Source organism: Melanaphis sacchari, unplaced genomic scaffold (genome assembly GCF_002803265.2).
Source record: "Melanaphis sacchari strain LSU unplaced genomic scaffold, SCAv2.0 Contig105_pilon_pilon, whole genome shotgun sequence".
NCBI classification, from domain to species: domain Eukaryota; kingdom Metazoa; phylum Arthropoda; class Insecta; order Hemiptera; family Aphididae; genus Melanaphis; species Melanaphis sacchari.
The window spans coordinates 701,220-710,878 of record NW_020270395.1 but is presented as its reverse complement, the minus strand read 5'-3'; the positions used below and the strand labels follow the sequence as shown (position 1 = coordinate 710,878).

General features: G+C 31.2%; 1 protein-coding gene across 1 annotated transcript in view; it reads right to left on the bottom strand.

The window, feature by feature from the left end:
- Positions 1-6,809, bottom strand: part of LOC112603306 (sodium- and chloride-dependent betaine transporter) — a 43,602-nt gene extending 36,793 nt beyond the window's left edge. The window contains exon 1 of the mRNA XM_025351817.1: positions 5,760-6,809. The gene's annotated coding sequence lies outside the window, so the exon portion shown is untranslated. The remainder of the gene's footprint in view (positions 1-5,759) is intronic.
- Between the last annotated feature and the right edge of the window lie 2,850 nt (positions 6,810-9,659).

The following is a 9,659-nucleotide window of genomic DNA, read 5'->3' as shown; positions in this document are numbered from 1 at the left end:
TGTGTGTGTGTGTGTGTGTGTGTGTGTGTGTGTGTGTGTGTGTGTGTATGTGTCTATATTTAAGTAGGTACGAGTGTAATATACAAGTCTATAATTTGGCGATTCGGTTTTGGTGTACAAGAAAAATACGATCGCTCGGTTAGTGGGGCCGCATAATATATAATTACGAGTAATAGCAAAAACAGCGGTGATGACATAAGAAAAAACCGGCAAGCGTCTACACGCATCATCAGATTGTCGTTTTGGATGATTTAGTTTTAAACCATAGCTATTTATTACAAAAAAAAAAAAAATTACAATACATTGATCCATTGATTATATAATAGAATATTCTATAATCAATGATAGAACTAATAACATAAATGCTCTCGACGATCAGAACAGTTTTAAAATTTAAATCGATTTTAATTACATTAGACCAGTACTGAACTGGTAAAATTTTAATAAGCTAAGAGCAAATAGTTAAACAGTTTTTAAGTAGTGCCTACCTACATACCTATAATTATATTTTCTAGAGTGTTTATATTATTATAATATTGTGCGACTATATTTTGGTGTAATTATTATGTCTCTCGGTAGCGTACCTATGCAGTTCCAAAATTAGTATAAAAATAGACCACTTATAATCTTAAATATAGACCTAACTAGCTCCTATTTTGATGAAAACAAAAAATTATTTTAAAACACAGGACAGTTAACATTAATCGCATTAAATATGCCAAGTGTTTCATACCTTACATAACATAGTCTTATTTTAAATAAATACAATTATTCAGAGGTCTGTCGACAGACTGTGACTCAGTGCCTTGGATCTAAAAAATGCACGACTACTGTATTTAAACCAATCGCGAATTAACTGATAATAATTAATAATAATATATTGCATTATACACCGAAATGAATTTTTTTCCTCCATACACTGAGTAATCGTGAAACACTTACGGTCGCTACCCACTTTAAAGGCTGACCTCCGTTTCGAAAATAATCACTAATATAATAAAATAAACGTCCAATGGTATGAGTGTGTAATAAACTAATAAACAATAATATGCATACTACGACATCAATCACTGGTTAAACCGAATAATATATTAATGTGTGTTAATATGCGCTTAATGGTGCTACGACATAGACATTGATATATATTTCATGGTATACGTGCTGTATGTCATAATATAGTTTATGATACACTTCGTATTATGATACGAAAACTGGACGAATTTGATTTATGAAAACCGCGATTGGCATAGACAAAGCCATTTCTGTTGTCTGGAAAACACATGTTGCAACTGCAGTCCGATAAATAAATAGTTTCTTACCAACGTGTAATATACACGTCTTCGCTGATGGTTGATTGACCGCAGTGACGAGAACTCAACATAATTCGTTCTATAAATTATTTATAGCAGCGGATTTTTTAATAATAATATCCATGTAATAATGATATTGCTAAAACGTATCGATTTTTTAAAATACTGTAGAGTTTTTTTTTTTCATATTAATTAAAATTTTTTTTCTCACAATATATTATATGAGATGATGCAACATTATGTTTAATGTAGTTTTATTGGCAAAAGTGAGATGCTCTAATTGTACGGATTCAGTTCTCATCTATCTCGTTTGAAATCGTTATAGTTATTTCATAACACTGTTTACGTTACGACTGTATTCTTCAGGGTTCATTCTTGCGTTAAACAGTTTCGCGTGGAAAAAATTTGAAATTACGAAATGGCAAAATTATCACTGTTACTAAATACCATATAGTATTAAAATTTACAATTTTTTTTTCATCAACCATCACATAATTGTTTTCTTGCTTACTTATAATATTTAATGAATTAATTTCTATTAAATAAATTAAACATATTATAGTGAATACCCATAAGAATTGATACTATTATAGATTAGTCATATTTTCATTTTAAAAACCAAATAATCATAATATTCATAATAATCATCCATTGAAAATCATCCTTCTTACTCTAGTAGAATGGTTCCAGCACCGTTAGCAGAGTCGCTTAAAACGGAAATTGCGAAATAATATGTTAAACACAAATACAGTTATTATAATAATTGTAATTTTTAAATTAATTAATAACAAATTTTCAAGGACATTCCGTGGTTACATATATTTTTGTTACGTGTTATAGAAATAATCCTAATGATAAACGCCAGGATAATACAGTGGTGACGTCGGTTCGCACATAATAATAAAATAAACAATATTATACATTACAGCAATGTCATTGTACATTTTGTTTATTTGTTAATAACTCAACGAGAAATTCGATTCCTTAAGACTAATCTGATTGATTACCTTGAAGTTCATCTATATTTTCGTTTACATAATAACTGGTAGTATCACATAACTCGGACCTCTGACAGTGAATCGTTTTTTTCCAATTTAAATAATAAATAGCCATAAAGCTATACTGCAGTATACATGTCATCAATACGGCCACGGTGAGCTTTAATTTTTAACAAAACATTTTTGGTTTTTAAAGCATAACAGTTATTAATAGCTAAACACAAATGACTACTAAAATAACTGCAAAAGCATTTTATAATTTCGATGTGAATTGTGAATTTAAAACAGTGATCATTACAAACCGAGTAAGGTAGTAAACATTTACAGAAAAAATATCTCCATTATTGATTCCATACAGCTTCTGCGTACGTGTAACGTATTTTATTGTATTACCCGAGTAAAATACACTTATTGATGATCAGTCACCACACATGACACGCGCACATACATAGTAGGAATTACCGACAGTATATTCAAACACGAATGCCGTGCACAAATAATTTATTATTCCGCATTAAACACGTCTATGGAAAAAATATCCTCAAAACGAGCGAATAAGTACTATAGATTTCTGATTCTGAGTAGGTATCAACAATTAAAAAAAATTGTTTGAACAAAAAGGAAAATGTTCTGTTGCAATCCTGTCATTTAAATATCGAAAAGACTTATAAATACGTAGATAGTAAAGAATAATTTGTATGCGCATAAAAGTATCTAATAGTGAAGACACTAAAAATACGGTACGCTGAGATGCTAACCCGATCTGTTATTTGTATAACAATAAATTAAATCACAAGATTTGATATAAACTTAGAGATTAAAATCAATATTCTATTATATTACCATAAAAAAACATCTGAAACAGGAAATTCCCGGCAAATTCATTATTGATTATGACATATATAAATTTACGCTACAATTCACTATTTGTTTATCTTATATAAATTATTTTTTGAATTTTATGTGATATATTGTTACAATATTATTAAACGCATACTATAATAACTCGAAACAGTTATTATAATATTGTTATTAACATTTACTTAAACAATAAATCACTTTACAAGACATTTCACGAAATAAAGCTAAATATACAGAGAAAACAGAGGCAAATAAAATAAACGAAAAATGACATGTCGGTAATTCGCTTTCAAATGTATATAGTTTTGTTTACAGTACTATTTTGTAAATAGTGCCAAATATATTGAATAGTACACATATAATATAGAAGATTTCTGTGAAGAAAACAACACGTTTTTAGGCATGAAAAAACACCGAAAAACGAATCGAAAAAACCATTGTTATAAAATGGAAAACGGTTCTAGTCGTTCACGGCATCAAAATATTATAGGCACGACGATGATTGTTGACAACTACATCTAGACGATTTTAAGCGAAACGTGACTTGTTGAAACATCATGAATTATGACTCACGAGTAACGGCTGTCATAATGTGAAATTTCTTTTAATTTTTAAACTCATATTAAGTTATATTAATAATTTTTAGTAGTATGGTACAAACAAACTTATCATAAGTTAGAGTGACAATAAATTATCGTTAAATGATTCCCATTACAAACGTAAAAATAAAACACTTCTTAAACACAAAATATGGGATTTGTGTTTTTCAGAGTAAAAATAATTTATGTTAATACAACAAGAATTAAAGCCCCAGACTTTTACAAAATAAATATGAAATTTGTTATTTAATAGCAATTAACGAATTATTTTTTAAGTATTGATACAATGTAATATTTTGTATAACAGCTGTTTTATAAATAAAAGAAAATTTTATAAAATATAATGATATTTTAACGGTAAATCAACAGCTATATAACACATAAACAACTAAAAAATACCGAAGACTTAACTCTTAAAGAACCGTTAAATGAAAACTATTAATATAATATCAATGTTTTATGATGATGATGACGACAATTAAGTTTTATATAAAACAGATGAAGATAATTTGTATAACTAGTTTTGTCAGAGAAAGACTATCAACTATCATTATAACAAGAGGTTGGAATGACTTCAATAATTCAAATAAAAAAAAATTATTTCACAGCACACTTTCTGATGATAAATAGTTTTATATATACATAGGTATATAAACAATAGAAAGTACAAAAATAATACAATCAAGTTCTAATTGGATTAAGATAAAGTTTGAATTTTCTATTAATTATTACCTTAAATTTTTTTAATATAATAATATAAACGATTTTTTCTAAATAATTCAAAATAAACAAAATGATTATTTCTGTGAATAAGTGTACAACCTACAAGGCAATATATAATACTGTTATTACTATAATTATGTCTATAGACCTATTAGTGTTTAAATAAAATAAACTTAATAAATAGCTTTATACTAACTTAGTACAGCGATTATATTTTATACTATGTAAATCATTGATGATATAATAATAACACCATTGATTATAATGTATATTATAAAATCAATGATAATATACTAATATCTAATAGTGTATACAAAACATTACAAATGCCAAGTATAGTTTGTAAAAGCATATGGATAGATAAAAAATAATGAACATCACCATTTATAAATACAGGTATCATCGTTTAAATATTATTCAAGTGTATGTACAATATAAAAATACTTGTAACAATAATTCTATCTTTATTCTACCTATTTAGATAATTAGATCAATTTTAAATTCGGATAGATTTTTATCACAATCTTATTAAAAAAAAAAAAAAAAAATATCCGTACACAGTTGGAACGTAGATATCTCTATTGACTATTATATTAAAGTAATTAGTATAATTAATATAATTAATAGTCCTATGAAACGACATGACACAAAAACCCAGCTATACGAAACACAACGATGCTCTATTTATCGGTAATCGATATATATATATATATTTTATTTTTAAACTAAAAACGAAATAAACCGCAAGAAAACGTTACTCGTACCTATAGGTACAATTATCGCTTTAGGCGTTAGAATTTAAGCGCAGTCGTGTTATTAATAGCTTGCGAAACAAAAATTGTTCTACCCATTAACAAAACGTATTATTTTATGAAACATTTTATCGATCGCCAGACAATCGGTAAAACCATCAAACTCGCACGCACGTACGCACGCACGCACGCACGTGTAAACACTCGTAAAATCAAAAAATGCGACCTTAAAACAAAAAAAAAAACAAAAAAAAAAAAAAAAACGATAATATGTCAGACTGCAGCAGTCGGCGAACGCAGGACCCGAGAGCGCCGCACGACTGACATGCACTTCCGCATCGCGATATTATTGTAATGAATTAATTATTATTAATACGCGATCCGCTGTTAACACCACACCACTAATGCGTCAACAATACAATATTATATATCGTTATTAATTAATAATAATTATTGTCTCGGAACGCGGCGTGATACGCACGCGACCGATTGTTCGTCACAAACGACGGTTGTTACCTGAGGTCGCAGTTGCAGCGTGCTCGGCGAACGATTTCTCGGCGGCGTCCAAAAGCTCTGCCCGTGGACGATGGATGTGCGCAGTACCGCGCGGTCGCGTATCTCACGCCACGCGATTAACACCGCGAAACAATAATTATGACGATACGACAGTAATAATTTGTAATACCGCGAAGAACGGATATAAACGACGAAACGAAAAAACGGTTATCGTTACGGAGCGACGCGATAGCGCACTACTGATGTCGTTGTCGTCGTTGTTGACGACCCGGTCGGACGGCGACGCGAGTGTAACAGCGGCAGCGACGGCGACGACGCTTTCGGCGCGACGACCGCGACGACGCCCACGCTACAGCGCGAACCGATCATCGTGGCGGACCCGTCTGCACGCGGCGGTGCGTCGGCCGCCGATTATCGGCCGTGCGGTGTTATCGCGCGCGGCCTACGTCGCAGTGCCCGAGATACGGCGATGCGCGATATGCGTCACGGCGTTTCCGCGTTCTACGGTTTTTCGACGCCGCCCGTACGGCGTGTCACGTGCAAGATTCCGGCCCGCCGGGGGGCGGCAGCGGCGTGATCGGCGTTCGACGTCCGCGTGAACTCGGCGACGGCGCACGGCTAGACCGCCGTGACGGCGACGAAAATATAATTAAAGTTCACCACGTTACCCGGCGGGGGGCAGACCGCAGACGGGTTTTGCGCGTCTTTTCTCGGCCCGGTTAATGTTATTTGGTGTCGACGAAAACAAAAAAATAATATCCGGTGGCGGTAAACACTGCAGTCGCACGGATAATAATAATATGATATTTATTATTATTTTACTGTTCGACAGTCGTCCGGCGGAGAGTAGGTGCGCGCGCGCGATGAAAAACGGACCGGAACGCGTCGCCGCGCTGTACGGGGCTGCTGTGCTGTACGACGCCGAACGGAAAAATGACGGTTTTCGCGCGCGCACAGAACGGTACGGGCCGACCGCGCGGCGGAAGTGGTGGCGGAGGACGAGGACTGCGTCAGCGGCGGGCGACACGCACGGGCAACGGGCACACGACGACGACTGAGGAACGGTATGAACATTGAACACGGCGCGTACAATGGGACGCCCGGATAGCGACGTTGGTATAATAGGTAGGTAGGTACGAGCCGCCGTCGACGAACGGCTGCGGAGACGGTACGCGCGCGAACAAAAATCTAATACCGTGGAGAAAACAACGTGTCCGGCGCGCCGCGGCTGAGGTCATCGGGTTTGAGTTTTCGTCGTTATTGAAATATTACTATTATTATGTGTGTTTATTGACTCGGTGACGTATACGTAATTTATATGGGGGGAGGGGGGTCCGAGGAATACGCTAAAATAATATTGATAAAACATAACACTGTATATTATACAATACATTAATTTCATTTAAAAACTACAAGAGATTAAAACACAAAATTTTATTTTATTTTAGTTGTTTTTTTTTGTTAATTCGTCAATTACTTGTTCGAAATCGGAACTGATAAAAATGTTCCTACCAGATCCCAGTAGGTGTCTACAAAATCGATAATACTTTTGTATAAATGCGCAAAACCCATCCGTGTATTATATTTTTATTTTTTTTAAATTTTTTCTAATGTAAAAAAATGTATTATTTGCTGACAGACGTGCCGGCGCCGTTGTCGCAGTGTAGTTATCAATAGAGGTGGCGACGGCCCGCGCGGTCACCGATAAATCTAATTTTATTTTATATCATGTTTATAATATATGTATTAATATAAATATATTGTATGAAATCAATATAATCCTATGATTACCGATTAGTCAATAGTTTAACAGTGTGTCGCGTTTTTTATATGGCCGAATAAGAATTTACAAAATTCCAGCCATTTTTTTTTTATGTTTCTTTGTAACGCTTTTACATTAGGAACACTATTTCATAAAATTTTAAAAAAAGCCTATGGGGGAGGGGAGGGGTGGGATCTAGTTATATTTTCTTTATAAACGAAACACCGTTTACCTCGAAAATCAAAAAAGATAGGTACTGCTTCCTTTACACGTTTGTTTTAAACTAAAAACATATATACTTTTTTTTTAATATTAATTATCAATATTATTTTGTTATTATAAATTAGGACTGAAATTATAACATATAATTCAATTGCTATTCTTATAAGTAAATATACAAAACACTCCTGATATAATTAATGTATTATAATTTATAGATAGTTTAAAAAGTTAGAACGATTTGTTTAATATTTTTTATTCTAAATCGTTATAAAAAAATTATAATTATTAAACTTTATGACTATGATTTTTAATTTTAATTTATTTTATCTTTGGTCATTGCCTATACTTATAAAAATAGTTGAAACTAAATTCTAACCCAAAAAACGATAGGCACAACTATTAATAAGTAGGTGACAATTCCTTAATCGATATTGTGGGAAAATGGTCGAGGATTTGTGTCCGTAGTTCGAATAAACGAACATAAGTTTTTTGTATAAAAGTCTGTAATAACTGACGATTATTTTACACATTTACATCCATATTGTGATATAATATTGACCCACTCAGTAGTGGGTATTTTAAAAACTTGGTGAGTAATGAATATGTTCTGATATAACAATTTGGCTATAATTTAAAAGTATGATAATTAATATATTATGCATATTATTTACCCATGTCTTTATTATTTTTTACGTGTTAGAAACATGTGCAATGCGATTTCAATGTTTAAACTACATAGCACATACGAATATAATACATATTAATGTGGTAAAATGTATTCATTAAGGTTACCCTTAGAAAGAATTTATAAAATAAACTGAAGAAGTTTTCCACTTCAAAATAGTAAAAAAAAAACCTTGAAACCTTGACTAAAACCACATCTACCTCAATACATAGTCTTAGAAGACCTCGCAAACTAAACAACTTATGAAGTTACTTGCATACATGTAATGTAAATTATAACTAAAACGTCTATAACTATATGTAATATTTGTAATATTGTAATTATTGTAACATTGTAAAAACATTAGGTAGGCATATTGACATAATTAGTAAAATAAATGTATAGAAATAAAAATAATATAGTAGATAATTCAATTTAAATATGAATATTTCATTTAATATATAACATTGTAATATTTATTATAATGTCTCATATTTCAAAAAAATAATTTTAAATATTACCTAATGAGAATTAGTAATAAATTAGAAATTATACGAGTAAATATATATATATATATATATATATATATATATATATATATATATATATATGTATTCAATTTTATTCTGTAAATAAATTGACTTAATTAAAAATTCGGTTTAAACAAAATAAAATGGATTAAACGTACAGAATAAATATTTATCTGATATATTATTTCTATTAATAGTTCTGTGCTGAAGTTTTTTAATTAAATCTACATTGTTTGGTTTATTTTATTTGTAAATTTTACATAATATTGTTATTAGCCTCTAATTTTTACTGAATTATTGTATAAAATATTTTTATTTAAAAGTTATTAGATAAGCTAGATGTGTTATGCGAGTGATATTGTGCATTCTATATATGATTATAGTCGTTAACAATATATTTTTGCATGTGTATATCGTCGATTAAACGCTTTTCTCAATTCGATTGCTTATATGTATATATCTCTACACGTACAGAGTTTTACTACACATCGACACATATTTATTATAATATTTTTGTTAACAGAATTATACAAATATATTCGCAATAAAGTTAAAATGCTTTGACATAATTCAATGTCAGTTAACAATACCTAATGAAAATGTGGAAATGGCGAGAGAATTAAACACAGGATAATCATATAGTATAAATAACGACTCGGGGTATAAACACAGTGCAGTAAACACACCTCATACTTAACTTCTGTTTATTTAAAACTCAGACA